This window comes from Globicephala melas, chromosome 3 (genome assembly GCF_963455315.2).
Source record: "Globicephala melas chromosome 3, mGloMel1.2, whole genome shotgun sequence".
Lineage (NCBI taxonomy): Eukaryota > Metazoa > Chordata > Mammalia > Artiodactyla > Delphinidae > Globicephala > Globicephala melas.
In genome coordinates this window covers 107105144-107125308 of record NC_083316.1, presented here as the reverse complement: position 1 = coordinate 107125308, position 20165 = coordinate 107105144, and positions in this window count along the sequence as shown.

The window sequence follows — 20165 nt, the reverse complement described above, 5'->3', positions numbered from 1 at the left end:
GGAAATCTGGGTTATCTTACCTGGAAAGAATTTGTATGAACACGAAATGGGAAGAAAGTGGTCCATGATTGACCATGGCAAAACAATTTTTATCTGTGGTCATTTGATGAGAAATGAAGCTGAACCTTTCTTAGACCTAGTAACTATTGCACTGAACCATTTGAGTGAGAGCTAAAAATACAAACCCTGGGTGTGGTGGAAGGCTCCCTGCTTCTAACTGTACTGGAGAAGAACAAAAATAACAGCATTATAATTATAAATTCTCAGCACAAGTCATAGTGAGAGAGCTTCTATGATTTTCCTGAAACAATCTCTTATTGCTGGCTACAAGGGCTGGTGCAGCCGAAAATCAGCAACAGGGTTGAATATTGTGGGATGTTAAATTACAGTGTAGAACAATGATATTGAATGAGGGGGAGGGAATTGAGGATGGATATAAATGAATGTGAGATCTCAGGCCTTACAACTTCACTGGGGCACTTCTGCTTCCAGCTATGATGGAATTTAACAGACCATTTATCCTGTGGAGAATACTTAGAAAGCCAATTACTAAATTGCTCTAAAATACAAAATCATCTGTTTGAAGGTATAGGAGTGCTCCCAGGCAACCAGACGATGGGAAACAAGATCATAAAGTGAAGAGAAGTGTGGATAGGTGGGCTGAACTCTGCTTTCCACTCAAGGTATTTGACAATTCTTTGCTGTGACATATTGGGGGTGGGGAAGGGAGGGAAACTAGGTGGAGACCTACAGACAAGAAGTAGAGACACTGAGGACTGGTTCAAGATGGCGGAGTAGAAGGACGTGCTTTCACTCCCTCTTGCGAGAGCACCAGAATCACAACTAACTGCTGAACAATCATCAACAGGAAGACACTGGAACTCGCCAGAAAAGATACCTTACATCCAAAGACAAAGAAGAAGCCACAATGAGACAGTAGGAGGGGCGCAATCACAATAAAATCAAATCCCATAACTGCTGGGTGGGTGACTCACAGACTGGAGAACACTTATACTACAGAAGTCCACCCACTGGAGTGAAGGTTCTGAGCCCCTCGTCAGGCTTCCCAACCTGGGGGTCCGGCAACAGGAGGAGGAATTCCTAGAGAATCATACTTTGAAGTCTAGTGGGATTTGATTGCAGGAATTCGACAGGACTGGGGGAAACAGAGACTCCACTCTTGGAGGGCACACACAAAGTAGTGTGTGCATCGGGACCCAGGGGAAGGAGCAGTGACCCCACAGGAGACTGACCCAGACCTACCTGCTAGTGTTGGAGGGTCTCCTGAAGAGGTGGGGGGTGGCTATATCTTACTGTGAGGACAAGGACACTGGCAGCAGAAGTTCTGGGAAGTACTCCTTAGTGTGAACCCTCCCAGAGTCCACCATTAGCCCAGCCAAAGACCCTGGGTAAGCCCCAGTGTTGGGTGGCCTCAGGCCAAACAACCAACAGGGAGGGAACACAGCCCCCTCCCCCATCAGCAGACAAGCGGATTAAAGTTTTACTGAGCTCTACCCACCATAGCAACAGCAAACTCTACCCACCACCAGTCCCTCCCATCAGGAAACTTGCACAAGCCTCTTAGATAGCCTCATCCACCAGAGGGCAGACAGCAGAAGCAAGAAGAACTACAGTCCTGCAGCCTGTGGAACAAAAACAACATTCACAGAAAGACAGACAAGATGAAAAGGCTGAGGGCTATGTACCAGATGAAGGAACAAGACAAAACCCCAGAAAACAACTAAATGAAGTTTAGTCTTCCAGAAAAAGTTTGGTTTAGTTGTTTAGTTGTTTAGTTTAGTCTTCCAGAAAAAGATTCAGAATTAATGATAGTGAAGATGTCCAGGACCTGGAAAAAGAAGGAGGCAAAGATCGAGAAGATGCAAGAAATGTTAAAAAGAACAAGAAGAATTAAAGAACAGAGATGAACAATTCAATAACTGAACTGAAAATACACTAGAAGGAATCAATAGCAGAATAACTGAGACAGAAGAATGGATAAGTGACCTGGAAGACAGAATGGTGGAATTCATTGCTGTGGAACAGAATAAAGAAAAAGGAATGAAGAGAAATGAAGACAGCCTGAGAGACCTCTGGACAACATTAAATGCAACAACATTCACATTATAGGGGTTCCAGGAGGAAAGAGAGAAAAGACCCAAAGAAAATATATGAAGAGATTATAGTCGAAAACTTCCCTAACACGGGGAAAAGAAATAGCCACCTAAGTCCAGGAAGTGCAGAGTCCCACACAGGATACCCAAGGGAAAAACAAACCAAGACACATAGTAATCAAATTGGCAAAAATTAAAGAAAAATAAAAATTATTGAAAACAGCAAGGGAAAAATGACAAATAACATACAAGGGAACTCCCATAAGGTTAACAGCTGATGTCTCAGCAGAAACTCTACAAGCCAGAAGGGCAAGGATGTCCACTCTCACCACTATTATTCAACATAGTTTTGGAAGTCCTAGCCACAGCAATCAGAGAAGAAAAAGAAATAACAGGAATACAAATTGGAAAAGAAGAAGTAAAACTGTCACTGTTTGCAGATGACATGATACTATACATAGAGAATCCTAAAGATGCCACCAGAAAACTACTAGAGCTAATCAATAAATTTGATAAAGTTGCAGGATACAAAATTAATGCACAGAAATCTCTTGCATTCCTATACACTAATGATGAAAAATCTGAAAGAGAAATTAAGGAAACACTCCCATTTATCACTGCAACAAAAAGAATAAAATACCTAGGAATAAACCTACCTAGGGAGACAAAAGACCTGTATGCAGAAAACTATAAGACACTGATGAAAGAAATTAAAGATGATACTAACAGATGGAGAGATATACCATGTTCTTGGACAGGAAGAATCAATATTGTGAAAATGACTATACTACCCAAAGCAATCTACAGATTCAATGCAATCCCTATCAAATTACCAATGGCATTTTTTACGGAACTAGAACAAAAAAATCTTAAAATTTGTATGGAGACACAAAAGACCCCAAATAGCAAAAGCAGTCTTGAGGGAACAAAATGGAGCTGGAGGAATCAGACTCCCTGACTTCAGACTATACTACAAAACTACAAATCAAGACAATATGGTACCGGCACAAAAACAGAAATACAGATCAATGGAAAAGGATAGAAAGCCCAGAGATAAACCCACACACCTGTGGTCAACTAATCTATGACAAAGGAGGCAAGGATATACAATGGAGAAAAGACAGTCTTTTCAATAAGTGGTGATGGGAAAACTGGACAGCTACATGTAAAAGAATGAAATTAGCACACTCCCTAACACCATACACAAAAATAAACTCAAAATGGATTGAAGACCTAAATGTAAGACTAGACACTATAAAACTCTTAGAGGAAAACATAGGAAGAACACTCTTTGACATAAATCATAACAAGATCTTTTTAGATCCACCTCCTAGAGTAATGGAAATAAAAACAAAAATAAACACATGGGACCTAATGAAATTTAAAAGCTTTTGCAAAGCAAAGGAAACTGCAAACAAGATGAAAAGACAACCCTCAGAATGGGAAAAAATATTTTCAAAGGAATCAATGGACAAAGGATTAATCTCCAAAATATATAAACAGCTCATGCAGCTCAATATGAAAAAGACAAACAACTCAATCCAAAAATGGGCAGAAGACCTAAATAGACATTTCTCAAAAGAAGACATACAGATGGCCAAGAAGCACATGAAAAGCTGCTCAACATCACTAATTATTAGAGAAATGCAAATAAAAACTACAATGAGGTATCACCTCACACCAGTTAGAATGGGCATCATCAGAAAATCTACAAATAACAAATGTTGGAGAGGGTGTGCAGAAAAGGGAACTCTTTTGCACTGTTGGTGGGAATGTAAATTGATACAGCCACTATGGAGAACAGTATGGAGGTTCCTTAAATAGCTAAAAATAGAATTACCATATGACCCAGCAATCCCACTATTAGGCATATACCCAGAGAAAATCATAATTCCAAAAGACACATGCACCCCAGTGTTCACTGCAGCACTATTTACAATAGCCAGGTCATGGAAGCAACCTGAATGCCCATCGACAGATGAATGGATAAAGAAGATGTGGTACATATATACAATGGAATATTACTCAGCCATATAAGGGAATGATAGAGTCACTTGTAGAGACGTGGATGGATCTAGAGACTGTCATACAGAGTGAAGTCAGTCAGAAAGAAAAAAACAAATATCATATATTAATGCATATATGTGGAACCTAGAAAAATGGTACAGATGAACCAGTTTGCAGGGCAGAATTTGAGACACAGATGTACAAAACAAACGTATGGACACCAAGGGGGGAAGGTGGCAGAGGGGCGGGGAGGTGGTGGTGGTGTGATGAATTGGGAGATTGGGATTGACATATATACACTAATATGTATAAAATGAATAGCTAATAAGAACCTGCTGTATAAAAAAATAAATAAAATAAAAAAATAATTAAAAAAAAGAAGTAGAGACACCAGCAGGGCTTTTGGCAACTGCATAGTTCCAGAGAGACAAAAAACTAGATTTGGGACAACAAAGATCCTGAAGAAAAGAGAGGCAGGGAGATGAGAGCCCTGCCCTTGAAGAGGTGTCTCCTCAAGTCATTTGCACAGAGATAGAGACTAACAGACCACATTGGAAAGCCACTGCAAAGGAGAATAGACTTTTAAGGACTCTCACAGTGTGGAGGATACAAAAAATTAGGGTAAATGCCCACCTAAGAGGCACTACAGAGTTTCACCTGGATTCCAGACTTAATTGCAACCCCACTAAATAACAGCTGTACTGCACTGAGATAATTAGGATCAATCACCCAGTCCACATACGTACATATCCAACAAAGATCATGTATCTGAATTTAAAAATAACCCCTGCAAACTAAGAAGAGAGAGACAATGCAAAAACAGTAGGATTGGAGACTTGATCAGACATAGACAAGACTATCAGAGTGGGAATACCCATATTGTAAAAATGTGTTATTTATTAGCTATCATGGAAATGCAAATTTAAATTACAAGAAGATGCTGTACACACTCACTCGAATGGCTAGAAAATGAAAAGTGCAGGCTATACTAAATATTAGCAAGAATGGGATGCTACAGAAACTTTCCTATAAGTTTTCCTTTGCCTGTAGAATTGCAAATTAGTTACAGAAGTCATACTGTTTGACCAAGTGATTCTATTTTTCCGTACATATCTAACAGTAAGCTGCACATATATTAACCAAAACACATGCACGGATAGTCATAGAAGCATTATTAGCAACAATAATTTTGGAAACAATCCAAGCATCTTCAAATAATAGATTGTCTAAATAAATTGTGGTGTATTTCTGAAATAAAATACTATACAGTGTAAATTCTCAACTGGCAGTGATTTTGGTCCCCAGGGACATTTGGCACTATCTGGAAGACATTTTAGTTGTCACATCTGGCAGGAGTGCTAATGGCATTTAGTGGGTAGAATCCAGAACACTGCTAAACATCCTGCTTTATACAGGGAAGCTCCCACCGCAAAGAATTATCTAGTCCAAAATGTTTGTAGTGCTGAGGTTGAGGAACCCTGTGTATTAGTTTTCTATAAAACTACAGATCACTACAAACTGTTACAAACTAACACAAACTTAGTGGTTGAAAGCAACACAAAGTTATTACCATACAGTTTCGCAGATCAGAAGTCCGGCATGGGATCCATGAGCTGAAATCGAGGTGTTGGCAGGGCTGTATTCCTTTCTGGAAGCTCTAAGGGAAAATCCGTTTACTTGTCTTTTCCAGCTTCTAGACGACATCCACTTTTAATTGTTACATTTCATACTTTATCCTGGACCATCTCCTTCATCTTAAAAGGAGAAAAGCCAGCCCAGTCCTTCTCAGATCACTCTCTCTGCCTCTTCTACTTTTAAGAACTCTCTCGACTACCTTGAGTTCACCTGGATAGTCCAGAATACTCTCCCTATATTAAGGTCAGCTGATTAGCAACCTCAATTCCATATGCAAATCAATTCTCCTTTGCCGAGTATTGCAACATTTACAGGTTCTAGGTATTAGGATTGTTGACATCTTTGGGGGCCATTATTCTGCCTACCTCCTCCTGCTACACAGCAATGAAATTTTGTACTGTTGCTACACAGAATGGCATGCATGGATCTCACATACATGATGGTGAATAGCTGACACAGATGAGTATATAATTTACAGTTTTGTTTATATAAGGTTAAAAAATGGGCCAAGCTAATCCTAGTTTTAGTTTGATGGAAATTGAATAGTGATTTCCTGATTCAGCAGGTAGAGTCCCAAGCATAGCACAGGTGGTGGAGCTAGCAGTGTTAGCAAAGGCTGCCTAGTTATGAGAAGGCTTCCTGCTCCTACACTTGACAGGTCAGGACTCAGATAGCAGCTTCCTTGTTAGCCTATTCTGTGGGTAGTTTTGGGGGCTTTTCTAGAAGCTTACCCTAGTCTCCATTTCTTCAGCCTTCCCAAACATTCTGGAAGTGATTTAATCCTCTAAAATGAATCCTTTTCTGCTTAAAGTAGCTTGAGTGGATTAGATTCTCTGTAACTGAAAATTCACCAATATTATAAGGCATTAGCAATAGCTAATAAAAGCTCTTTGTCAGTTGGTATGCAGCATTGCCCTAATACTTTATAAAGATTATCCCATTTAATCCTAACAATCGTTAGGTATTACTGTCATCTATCATAAGTGGTACAACTGAGAATCAACGTGGTTAGGTTACTTATCCGGAGCTGGTGATGGTGGTATCAAGACGGAAACCCAAAGCCCTGGCGACCATGCACCCCTCCTTGTACTTGGCTGTTCAGTTTCACTACCTTTTAGAGTAGAAACATCCAATATATTGACTTCACATAAATTCTTCCAGTAAAGGTTTAAAGAGCTCAAAGAAGCATTTAGAGCTTGATTTGCCCTCACCCCTTCAATTTATGAGCTACGTGATGTATCTGTCAGAACACTTGGTTGTAAACAGTGCAATCTGTTCTGGCTAGTTTAATCAGAAAAGTGATGTATTTGAGAATATCAGGTGGTTAATAGATTCACTGGGATACTTTGAGAAAAAAAAAAGAATAGACTCAAAAGTGAGCTTCTAGCAGTAATACTCCAAATCGTGACACAGAACCAGACTATTGAGGAAACTGTACTCACTGCCTCTGTTGGGTGCCAAATACCACAAGTTCAACGTGACTGGCACTGCGGCCAGTGCTGACTGTACTTCTGCGGCAGGAACCCAGTCTTGCAACAACTGGGAAGCTAATGCTCTCCCTGCTCCCACCTCCTGCATCTAGTTGCTCCCGTTACTCATGTCTGACTGGAAGGCCCAGCAGGTGTGTCTGACTGCGGTGTTCTGATCATGTACCTTCATCCTATCTGCAACGGAGGCTGACAATTTACTTCTGATTTCCACACTGGAGAGGTGATGATCATACTGCAGACATTTCCCCCTGAAGAGGAAGGGCATAGAAAACTGATGGGGGATGAAGAATGTAATAGATGTCCCACAAACTGGGTTGAAGTTTAGCCCCTACTCTATTTTCTACCCACATACTGAAAGAGTTAAGGTTTTACTAGTCCTGACTGTTTTCCATCATTAGTTAGAGCTAGATACCATAGCCTCATGTATTTTGAGAGGCTGTCGTTGGCTCTGTTCTAAAACAAACTGCTAGTTCAGAAGAAAAATCTTTCTTTAATGAAAGATTACGGCAGAGAATATTCACTTCACCAATTATCCATCTCACTAATGAATAAAACAAATGTCATTAGCATGCTGCTGATTTCTCGGCTGTGCATTTTTATTTTATTTTATTTTATTATTTTTTTAATAGATCTTTATTGGAGTATAATTGCTTCACAATACCGTGTTAGTTTCTGTTGCACAACTAAGTGAATCTGCACACACATGTCCCCCGTAATTTTATTTTTGAGCCTACAGAGGCTCCTGTGTGTTTTGTGTTCGTAATGGAATTTTTAATACACAGATGTTAGAGTAATCTCACAAAAATAATAGAAGAATTATGAATCGGACATATAAATTTTAATCACCATCCCTTTTAATTAGGCTCATTTTCTTCTGAACACTTGATTTTCTGTAATGATTTCACTTCACTAATACTTCATAGATCTTTAAAAGGTCACTGTTAATAACCTTAGTGTGTATTTAGGATTTCAAAGTTCCACTTACTAGATGTACAGAGATGAATTGAGTATATCTTTCCATCAGTCAAAACTCAATTCCTTTCTCAGAGCTTCCACAGTTGGTGACTCTCCTCTGCCTTCCCTGCTGCCACTGGCTTGAAATAGATATAGTTAATACACATCCCCTCTTCAGGGAGGAACAAGGAATGCACATTTTTCTGAGAGTTAAAAATGATTTGTATTTTTCTGTATTTCTTAGAATTTTTATATGTTAATCTCTTGTCTAGATGATATCAATTAGCTGTATGGCCTTATTAACATAAGCATTTTAAGGCTTCCTTCAAATGCGATGATAGTTCTTTATTTCCATTGTTTATTAAGAACTATAAGCCTGCTTTATGCTAAGAAAGAGTAAGAAAGGTAAGTAATTAATTTAAACAAATATATATAGGTCTTCCTGTGAAGATCTTTGTCAGATAAGTAGCAGATATTGAGAATATAGAGAGGGCTGTTAAAGAGACCATTTAACTCAAGGTACCTGTAATTAGACAAGAAAGACAGACACATGAAGATAACCACATAAATGGAATATTAAGCTGTTACCTAACTCAAGTCCGTGTGCCCGAGGCACAGTGAGGCCAAACAACAACAAAACGTCAGAGTTTGGAGCAGAGAAAGGTTTATGACAGGGCCATGCAAGGTGGCTCAGGCCTTAAAAACCCAAACTCCCCCAAAGCTTTCAGCAAAGCCCTTTTATAGGAAAGGTAAGGGAGGGGCGTGGTTAGTTGTTGCAAACTTCTGGGTGTCAGATCCATTTTGTTTTTCTTGAGTTCAGGTCACAATGTTCCTGTAAATCTCCACCAAACAAATGTTATTCTCTGTTCTGACACGAAGGGGCAAGGTCCCAAGGCTCCAGGTCCAGACTCTGGCTAAGAGGAGGGGGTCCCTGGGCTGGTCCATTACCCTGCCCGGGAGTGTTCGTCCAGTACCCAGCCTGGGTCCTCCCACCCCCAGGACCAGGTCCCCAGACCCCACCCAGCCGTCATCACTGAGGGAGCCAGGTGCTCGGGACCCAGGTGCCCGGGACCCAGCCGGCCCTCAGGCTCCTCAGGCCGCCCAAACGGGGCCGGGTCCCGAGGACTGCGACCCATGGAGACTGCCGCGGCCATTAGGTCTCGGAGGCGGTGATGGGGGAGAGGCTCACTGCCGCTTCAAGGCCTGCGCCGGGTCAGTGGGCAGCCGCGGCGAGGGCTCTGGAGCCCTGTGGGACACAGCCCTCAGCCTGCACCCGGCCCCCAAGCTCACGCACCAGCCCAAGGCGGAAGGGCCTGGAGGACCCCAGGCAGAAGGCGGAGATCTGCCTCTCACAGTGCTCTCTGCCCCGGGGACCACAGCCTGGCTGTGGCCGGAGTGGGGTCTCTAACCTCCGCGCTAAGGGTCTCCCGTTAGCGGCTGTGTACCCGCCCCGCCACTATTACAAAGCTACTTTGTGAGCTAGATATTAACATTCCCTGTTACAAAAGCCTCACCCATCCTCTGTCCCCCCTGCCCAACTCCAGTTACATCACCTCTCTTTTTCCCTTTTAACCGAATTCTTGTGAGAGCTGCTGTCTCAAATTTTTCATCTTCTACTTTATCTAAAACTGTTTACATGTGAATTCTGTCAACCTCTTACCCTCTTGGTCACTGAAACATCTCTCACCAGGGTCACCAGGGCCCTCTCTTTCTCCACCCCTGAGCAGAATTTAACACCGCTGACCACTCTGTTCTTGCTGAAACGCTTGCCACTTGATTTCTGTGACACCACTCTCCTCACTTCCTTTCTTTATCTTTAGACATTTCATTTGGTCCTTCTTTGCAAACTCTTCTTTTTATGTCTGTCTTTCCAGGTTGCCACTTCTTGGGAGTTCGTCCTCATTCTCCTCTCACTCTGTACATATCCTGGGACATTTCAACCATACCTACTGCTTAAATGATGATTTACACACCAAAGATTCTCAAAGCTCCAATGTATCTTCATATCTATGTCCTGAAAGCCACACTCACTCTCCAGCTGCTGTGGGCATGATATCTGGATTTAGAAGCACCCTGGCACATCACCCTCCCACAATGTTCATAAGTGATCTCATGTTTTAGAACAGTGATTTCCAAACTTTTGGTCTCAGTATGAACAACTATTAAGCCTCCACAGAGATTTCCTTACTGTGCCTTATTGCTATACATTTTTGTCACATAGCCTTTGAAAACTTTAAAAATTATTCACTTATCAAAACATAATAAACTTATTACACATTAACCTATATAACATTTTAATGAAAAATAACTATGTGTGGAAAGCAAAAGGCTTAGTGAGAAGAGTAGCGTTGTTTTAAATTTTTGCAACTGTCTATAATGTATGACCAAACACAAGACAGGTGGAGTCTCATATCTGCTTCTGTATTCGAGCTGGAAACTTCTTTGTATAACTAAGAGTAAGTGAGAATTAAAAAGGCAAATGACATATAAATAATACATATGACACCGACTACGTACAAAACCTTAACCTCCTCCAATGCTAAAATTTATTATCCCCACGATTATACTAATAACCCTGACTTGATTATCAGAAAACAACATAATTTGAATTAACACCACAACCCATAGCTTGCTAATTAGTCTCACAAGCCTGCTTCTTCTTAATCAGTTCGATAATAGCCTTAATTTCTCATTAACATTCTTTTCCAACTCTCTATCTGCACCACTACTGACAACATGACTCCTACCTCTGATATTATTAGCCAGTGAATCTCACCTACTCAAAGAATCACTGACCTGAAAAACCTATACATCCCTATACTAATCATACTCCAAACATTTTTAATCGTAACTTTTACCGCCACAGAACTAATTCTGTTTTACATTACATTCGAGGCCACACTAGTTCCTACACCTATTATAACTTGATGAGGCAACCAAACAGAACGCCTCAATGCAGGACTCTATTTTTTATTCTACACACTAGTTGGATCACTCCCACTGCTAGTGGCATTAGTGTAGATCCAAAACACCACGGGCTCTCTGAATTTCCTAGTACTTCAATATTGAGCCCAAGTATTACCCAACTCCTGATCCAATGTCTTTATATGACTAGCCTGCATAATAGCCTTTATAGTAAAAATACCCCTCTATGACCTCCGCCTTTGACTACCCAAAGCACACACAGAAACTCCCATCACAGGCTCTATAGTCCTTGCAGCCGTATTACTAAAACTCAGGGGCTACGGCATACTATGAATTACAGCGATACTCCAGCCCCTGACAGAATTCATAGCCTACCCTTTTCTTACGCTCTCTTTATGAGGGATAATCATAACCAGTTCAATCTGTCTACGCCAAACAGACCTAAAATCACTTATCGCATACTCTTCCGTCAACCACATAACACTTGGTATTGCAGCTACCCTCATCCAAACCCTTGAAGTTACATAGGAGCTACCTCTTTAATAGTCGCCCATTGCCTCACATCATCTATATTATTCTGCCTGGCAAACTCAAACTACGAGCGAGTCCATAGCCGAACTATAATTCTAGCCCGAGGCCTACAAACCCCCCTTCCCGTAATAGCCACTTGATGACTACTGGCAAACCTGACACATTCAGCCCTGCCCCCAACTATCAGTCTAATTGGAGAACTGTTCGTAGTTATATCAACCTTCTCATGATTAAATCTCACCATTATCTTAATAGGAACTAACATTGTAATTACAGCCCTATACTCTACATACTTATTAATCTCAACACAACGCGGTAAATACATACACCATATCAGTAATATTACACCCTCCTTCATGTGAGAAACTACCCTTATGGTCCTCCACATTCTACCCCTCCTACTACTGTCACTAAACGGCAGAATCATCCTGGGCCTCTTGTATTGTAAATATAGTTTACAAAAACCCACTAGATTGTGAATCTAGTAACAGAAGACTTAAGACTTCTTAGTTACCAAGAAAGTATTGCAAGAACTGCTAATTCATGCCCTCATGCTTAACAGTATGGCTTTTGCAGACTTTTAAAGGATAGTAGTTATCCATTGGTCTTAGGAGCCAAAAAATTGGTGCAACTCCAAATAAAAGTAATAAGCTTATTTTCCTCTTTTGCCCTGCTCACACTACTGATACGAATCATCCCAATTATAATAATGAACACAAATTTCTACAAAAGTGATACATAGCCATCATATGTAAAAAATACTGTCTCATGTGCTTTTATTACCAGCCTAGTTCCAACAATAACATTCCTCCACACAGGCCAAGAAATGATCATCTCAGACTGACATGGAATCACTATTCAAACCCTTAAATTAACACTTAGCTTCAAAATAGATTATTTCTGAATAATATTCGTACCAGTAGCATTATTTGTTACATGATCCATTATGGAGTTCTCAATATGGTACCTACAGTTAGATTCTTACATTAACCAATTCTTCAAGTACCTACTGCTCTTCCTCATCACCATGTTAATTCTTGTTACTACCAACAACCTCTTCCAACTTTTCATTGGGTGAGAAGGGGCTGGAATTATATCCTTTTTGCTCATTTTCACGGTGATATGGACAAGCAGAGGCAAACACAGCTGCCCTCCAAGCAATCTTATATAACCAACCGCATTGGAGTTATCAGGTTCGTCATATCCATAGCATGGTTTCTGTTCAACACAAACACATGAGACCTGCAACCAATTTTTATACTCGACCTAAATTCCTCAAACCTCCCCCTTACAGGACTTGTACTAGCCACAGCCGGAAAATCAGCTCAATTTGGACTTCACCTCTGACCCCCGTCAGCAATGAAGGGCCCCACCCCTGAGTCAGCCCTACTCCACTCAAGCACAATAGTTGTAGCAGGGGTCTTCCTACTTATCTGATTTTATCCCCTAACAGAAAACAAAAAACTTATTCAAACAATAGCATTATGCTTAGGAGCCCTCACCACCCTATTCACAGCTATATGGGCTCTCACCCAAAATGATATTAAAACAATCATCGCTTTCTCCACCTCAAGCCAATGAGGCCTAATAATGGTAATGATAGGCATCAGCCAATGCTATCTAGCATTCTTATACATCTGCACACATGCTTTTTTTAAGGCCATACTATTCATATGCTCCAGATCCATTATCCACAGCTTGAACAACGAATAAGATATTCAAAACATAGGAGGCCTATTCAAGGCTTTACCCTTCACCACAACAGCCCTTGTTATCTGGCGTCTAGCATTGAGAGGAATGCACTTCCTCACCGGTTTCTATTCTAAAGACTTAATCACTGAAGCCTCCAGCACATCTTATACCAACGCCTAAGTCCTGTTAATAACCCTAATTGCCACTTCCCTCATAGCTGTCTATAGCACCCGCATCATCCTCTTTGCACTACTAGGAAAACCCCGCTTCTCCCCCCAACCCCCATCAATGAAAACAATGCCCTTTTAATTAACTCCATCAAACGCCTACTGATTGGAAGTGTCTTTGCCGAGTTCATTATTTCCAACAATATCCCCCCAGGAACAGTGCCCCTAATAACTACACCTTTATACCTAAAACTAACTGCCCTTACAGGAACTACCCTAGGCTTTGTATTAGCACTCGAAATTAACCTCAACACACAAAACCTAAAATAAGTCTACCCCTCAAATTCCGTTAAATTCTCTAGTCTCCTAGGATATTTCCCCATCAAGCACCATCTAGCTCCTTACCTAAACCTATTAATAAGCCAAAAATCAGCATCCTCTCTTTTAGACCTAATTTGACTAGAAAACATTCTACCAAAAACCACATCCCTTATCAGCTAAAACTCTCCACACTAATCTCAAGCCCAAGAGGCCTTATGAAGCTATACTTCCTATCATTCCTCATTCCTCTCACCCTTAGCATGCTTTTATTTAATTACCACGAGTAATCTCCACAGTAACCACACCACCAATAAACAGCAACCAGCCAGTAACAATCACCAACCAAGTACCATAACTATATAATGCCGCAACCCCTATAGCCTCCTCACTACAAAAACTAGAATCACCAGTATCCTAAATAACTCAGTCTCCCAACCCACTGAACTCAAACACAACTTCCACCTCCTCATCCTTTAAAATACTATTAAAAACTCTATTATCAACCCTGAAAGAAATGCCCCCAAAACAACCTTACTAGAAACCCAAACCTCAGGATACTGCTCAGTAGCCATAGCAGTTGTATAAACAAACGCAACTAACATTCCCCCTAAGTAAATCAAAAACACTATCAAACCTAAAATAGAACCACCAAAGTTCAGCACGATCCCGCACCCAATACCACCACTCACAATCAACCCAAAGCCCCCATAAATAGGCGAAGGTTTTGAAGAAACCCCCACAAAGCTGATCACAAAAATAACACTTAAAATAAATACATGTCTTCATTATTCTCACATGGGTTCCAACCATGACCAGTGACATGAAAAATCATCACTGTCATTCAACTATAGGAACATCAATGACCAACATCCGAAAAACTCACCCTCTAGTAAAAATCATCAACAATACATTTATTGACCTCCCAACCCCATCAAACATCTCATCATGATGGAACTTGGCTCTTTACTAGGCATCTGTCTGATCCTACAAATCCTAACAGGCCTATTCCTAGCAATACACTACACACCAGACACAACAACTGCCTTCTCATCAGTAGCACACATCTGTCGAGACATTAACTACGGGTGAATCATTTGATACATGCATGCAAACGGAGCTTCCACGTTCTTTATCTGTCTTTACATTCACGTAGGAGGTGGCCTATATTATAGATCCTATGCCTTTCAAGAAACATGAAATGTTGGAATTATTCTACTGCTTACAGTCATAGCCACTGCATTCATAGGCTATGCACTACCATGAGGATAAATATCATTCTGAGGAGCAACAATTATTACAAACCTACTCTCAGCAATCCCATACATCGGCACCACTCTTGTCAAATGGATCTGAGGCAGCTTTTCTGTAGACAAAGCAACACTCACATGATTCTTCGCTTTTCATTTCATTCTTCCCTTCATCATTACAGCACTAGTAGCTGTCCACCTACTATTCCTTCATGAAGCAGGATCCAACAACCCCACAGGAATCCCATCTGACACAGACAAAATCCCATTCCACCCCTATGACACAATCAAAGACATCCTAGACACTCTACTACTAATTCTAGCCTCACTAATACTAGTCCTACTTTCACCCAACTTGCTAGGAGATCCTGACATATGGGTGTTTTTTACCTCGCTGAACCCCTGAAATGGTTTCAGGGACCTCCAGGGGTCCTCAGATCACATTTCAGAACCACTGGTAAAAAGTTCTAAATAGCTGGGTTGACCCACATTAATCATTTCAGCTTGGTAGCTGTGACAGAGTATCAAAATGAATACCTAGTGTTGATAAAAGTACAGTGAAATGAGTGAGCCTGGGCCCAAATTGGGTAAGGAAGGAAAATAAGCCAAAAAGAAAACTGTCAGTCTGGCCAAGCCAGATTGGGGGTAACATATACATATGAGAGGGTCTTGAGGACCATGCTGAAATGGAAGGATCATTACTTAATGATGTCTATGAAGGCATTGCTGAGATGGAGGGACAATGCCACAGCCAGGATAGCTATCAAGACACAAGAGCCTGCACTAATTTGAGGTAAGGGGTCAAGACACATTGTGGACAGTAGCAAGAGGAGTCAAGAACAAGAAATGAGGATAAAGTACAGGAAGAATGGGGGCCTTCCAGGAAGTTACCTTTCTGAAAAAGGGGTAAGCATCAATTTTCACTGTATTCAACAAGGACCCAGCATCTTACACATGATGTATCACATTAAATGCTAAGGAAATAGCAGCATCTCAGGAGTTGGGTACCACAATGACAAAAATCGTTCAACCAGTAAGATGGTGCAGTTTTCTTCAGTAATCTCACGAATGTAGAAACACTGGACAACTCCAATTCAGGATTTTCTGTGGTCCTTTTTCCTGACGCTTCCAACAAGATGACTCCAAAGGAAAGGTTTGCATTTGTTCCAGTTTGTCTAAATTACCCCGGGAGCAGAGCCACCACAAATGGCAAATCCAGTTATGCATTGTACAAAGATCCAGGCCATGAGGCAAGGGGCAGCTGAAGTTCTGTTCTTGCTCTGTTTGCCAAGTTATATACCGGAGTGGTTGTTGTTGCTCAGAGTGGCTTTTCTAATTCCATAGCTGAAGGGCATCATCTTTCTAATTTGCAACAATGTGTCACATGGGCAAGCTGTGGTCCTGCATGAGAGAAATGTTTTCAAAGTTGAAAACCATGATGGAGTTTCAGTGGTCAATGCCATCTTTTTTCCCTGTAGGAAAAACACCCCCAAACAAAGTTACCATGGCAGAAAAATCAAATTCTTGTGTTTAAAAAAAAGCATGAGGAGTTGGTGATAGAAGTAAACCATTAGCTAGAATCTAATTGTTGTCTCATAATTTGTAATTTATACCTGGATATGCACAGTTAAGAGATCATCTAAGTAGAAATTCAGAAGGTCTGATACCTTTAGTGGAGTTTGAAGTGATGTGGTAAGTGGTAAGACAACTATGAAATCTTGATGACCAGCCTGCTCCATCATTTGCCCAATGTTTCTATCTGCAAATCCCTTGAGCTCAGCTAGGGTAAGTGAGAGGCCAGTTTCAGATACAAGAGTGTGTAGAATCTATGCATAGAAAATAATTTACACAAAGCTGTTACTGTGGCAGCTGAGGTATGAAGATGAACAAGGAGTGCTTACCATCAATTGAGTAATCTAATTTTTTCCCCAGAATTATCATGCAAATCAATAAGAATTCTTGCTCATTTTTCATGTGTAGTGGACAGTCTTTTATGTCTTTATTTATGTATGTATTTATGTCTGTAGTCCATTCCTTCTTTGGGAAGTAGACTGAAGATTACTCTTTTCCTAATCTGTTTAACTTTGGAGAAATTATGAGACCCAGTCCACTCCCCACCAACACAGAGGTAGATCCATCCATGCTACCAATCAGACTCTCTATCCTTGGAATTCAGTTGTTACATAGAAACACTCAGATGTGGAAGGAAATTGGACGGCAGTTGTCTGATTACAATGTCCTATAATAAATCTGAAAAACCCTGCTGTTAACATACCTGAAACTGGGAGAGGACCTTCAAGATGGCAGAGGAGTAAGACGTGGAGATCACCTTCCTCCCCACAAATACATCAAAAATACATACATGTGGAACAACAACTACAGAACACCTACTGAACACTGGCAGAAGAACTCAGACTTTCCCAAAGGCAAGAAACTCCCCATGTACTTGGGTAGGGCAAAAGAAAAAAGAAAAATCAGAGGCAAAAGAATAGGGATGGGACCTACACCTCTGGGAGGGAGCTGTGAAGGAGAAAAAATTTCCACGCACCAGGAAGTCCCTTCACTGGTGGAGACAGGGGGTGGTGGAGCGGGGAAGCTTCAGAGCTACGGAGGAGAGCGCAGCAACAGGGGTGCAGAGGGCAAAGTGGAGAGATTCCCGCACAGAGGATCAGTGCCAACCAGCACTCACCAGCCTGAGAGGCTTCTCTACTCACCTGCTGGGGTGGGTGGGGGCTGGGAGCTGAGGCACGGGCTTCGGAGGTCAGATCCCAGGGAGAGGATGGGGGTTGGCTGTGTGAACACAGCCGGAAGGGGGCTAGTACACCACAGCTAGGCAGGAGGGAGTCCAGGAAAATGTCTGGAACTGCCTAAGAGTCAAGAGACCATTGTTCTGGGGTGCGCGAGAAGAGGGGATTCAGAGTACCGCCTAAACGAGCTCCAGAGATGGGCGTGAGCCGCAGCTATCAGAGTGGACACCAGAGACGGGCATGAGATGCTAAGGCTGCTGCTGCAGCCACCAAGAAGTCTGTGTGCAAGCACAGGTCACTATCCACACTTACCCTCCCAGAGCCTATGCAGCCCATCACTGCTAGAGTCCCGTGATCCAGGAACAACTTCTCCGGGAAAACACACAGTGCTCCTCAGGCTGTTGCAATGTCACACTGACCTCTGCCACCACAGGCTCGCCCCGCATTCCATACCCCTCCCTCCCCACAGCCTAAGTGAGCCAGAGCCCCCTAACCAGCTACTCCTTTAATTCTCTCCTGTCTGGGTGAAGAACAGATGCCAGAGGGCAACCTACATGCAGAGGTGGGGCCACATCCAAAGACAAAGCCCAGGAGCTGTGCGAACAAAGAAGAGAAAGGGAAAATTCTCCATGCAGCCTCAGGAGCAGTAGATTAAATCTCCACAATCAACTTGATGTACCGTGAATCTGTGGAATACCTGAATAGGCAATGAATCATCCCAAAATTGAGGCAGTGGACTTTGGGAGTAACTGTAGACCTGGGGTTTGCTGTATGCAACTGACTAGTTTCTGATTTTTATGTTTATCTCAATATAGTTTTTAGTGCTTGTTATCATTGTTGGATTTGTTTATTGGTTTGCTTGCTCTCTTCTTTTTTTATTAATTTATTTTAATAATTTCTTTTTGATTTTAATAACTTTATTTTCTTTTTTTCTTTTTTTTTTCTCCTTTTCTTCTGAGCCATGTGGCTGACAGGGTTGTGGTGCTCTGACCAGGTGTCAGGCCTGAGCCTTGGAGGTGAGAGAGTCGAGATCAGGACATTTGACCACCAGAGACTTCCTGACCCCATGTGATATCAATCAGTGAGAGCTCTCCCAGAGATCTCTGTCTCAATGCTAAGACACAGCTCGACTCAATGACCAGCAAGCTACAGTGCTGGACACCCCATGTCAAACAACTAGCAAGATAGGAGCACCACCCAATGCATTAGCAGAGAGGCTGCCTAAGATCATAATAAGTTCACAGACATCCCAAAACACACCACGGGACACGGTCCTACCCACCAGAAAGACAAGATCCAGCCTTATACACCAGAACACAGGCACTAGTCCCCTCTGCCAGGAAGGTGACAAAACCCACTGAACCAACCTTAGCCACTAGGGGCAGACACCAAAAACAACGGGAACTACAAACCCACAGCCTGAAAAAAGGAGACCGCAAACACAGTAAGTTAACCAAAGGAGAAGACAGATAAATACGCAACAGATGAAGAAGCAAAGTAAAACCACCAGACCAAACAAATGAAGAGGAAATAGGCAGTCTACCTGAAAAAGATTTCAGAGTAATGATAGTAAAGATGATCCAAAATCTTGGAAATAGAATGGAGAAAATACAAGAAACGTTTAACAAGGACCTAGAAGAAGTAAAGAGCAAACAAACAATGATGAACAACACAGTAAATGAAATTAAAAATTCTCTAGAAGGAATCAATAGCAGAATAACTGAGGAAGAAGAAAGGATAAGTGACCTGGAAGATAAAATAGTGGAAATAACTACTGCAGAGGAGAATAAACAAACAAACAAAAAAAGAGGGCTTCCCTGGTGATGTAGTGGTTGAGAGTCCACCTGCCGATGCAGGGGACATGGGATCGTGTCCAGTCTGGGAAGATCCCACATGCCGCGGAGCGGCTGGGCCCGTGAGCCATGGCCACTGAGCCTGCGCGTCCGGAGCCTGTGCCCCGCGGCGGGAGGGGCCACAACAGTGAGAGGCCCGCATATGGCAAAAAAAAAAAAAAAAAAAAGAAAAAAAAGAAAATAATTGAGGACAGTCTCACAGACCTTTGGGACAACATTAAATGCAACAACATTCGAATTATAGGGGTCCCAGAAGAAGAAGAGAAAAGGAAAGTGACTGAGAAAATATTTGAAGAGATTATAGTTGAAAACTTCCCTAATATGGGAAAGGAAATAGTCAATCAAGTCCAGGCAGCACAGAGAGTCCCATACAGGATAAATCCAAGGAGAAACATGCCAAGACAAAGATTAATCAAACTTTCAAAAATTAAATACAAAGAAAAAATATTAAAAGCAGCAAGGGAAAAGCAACAAATAACACA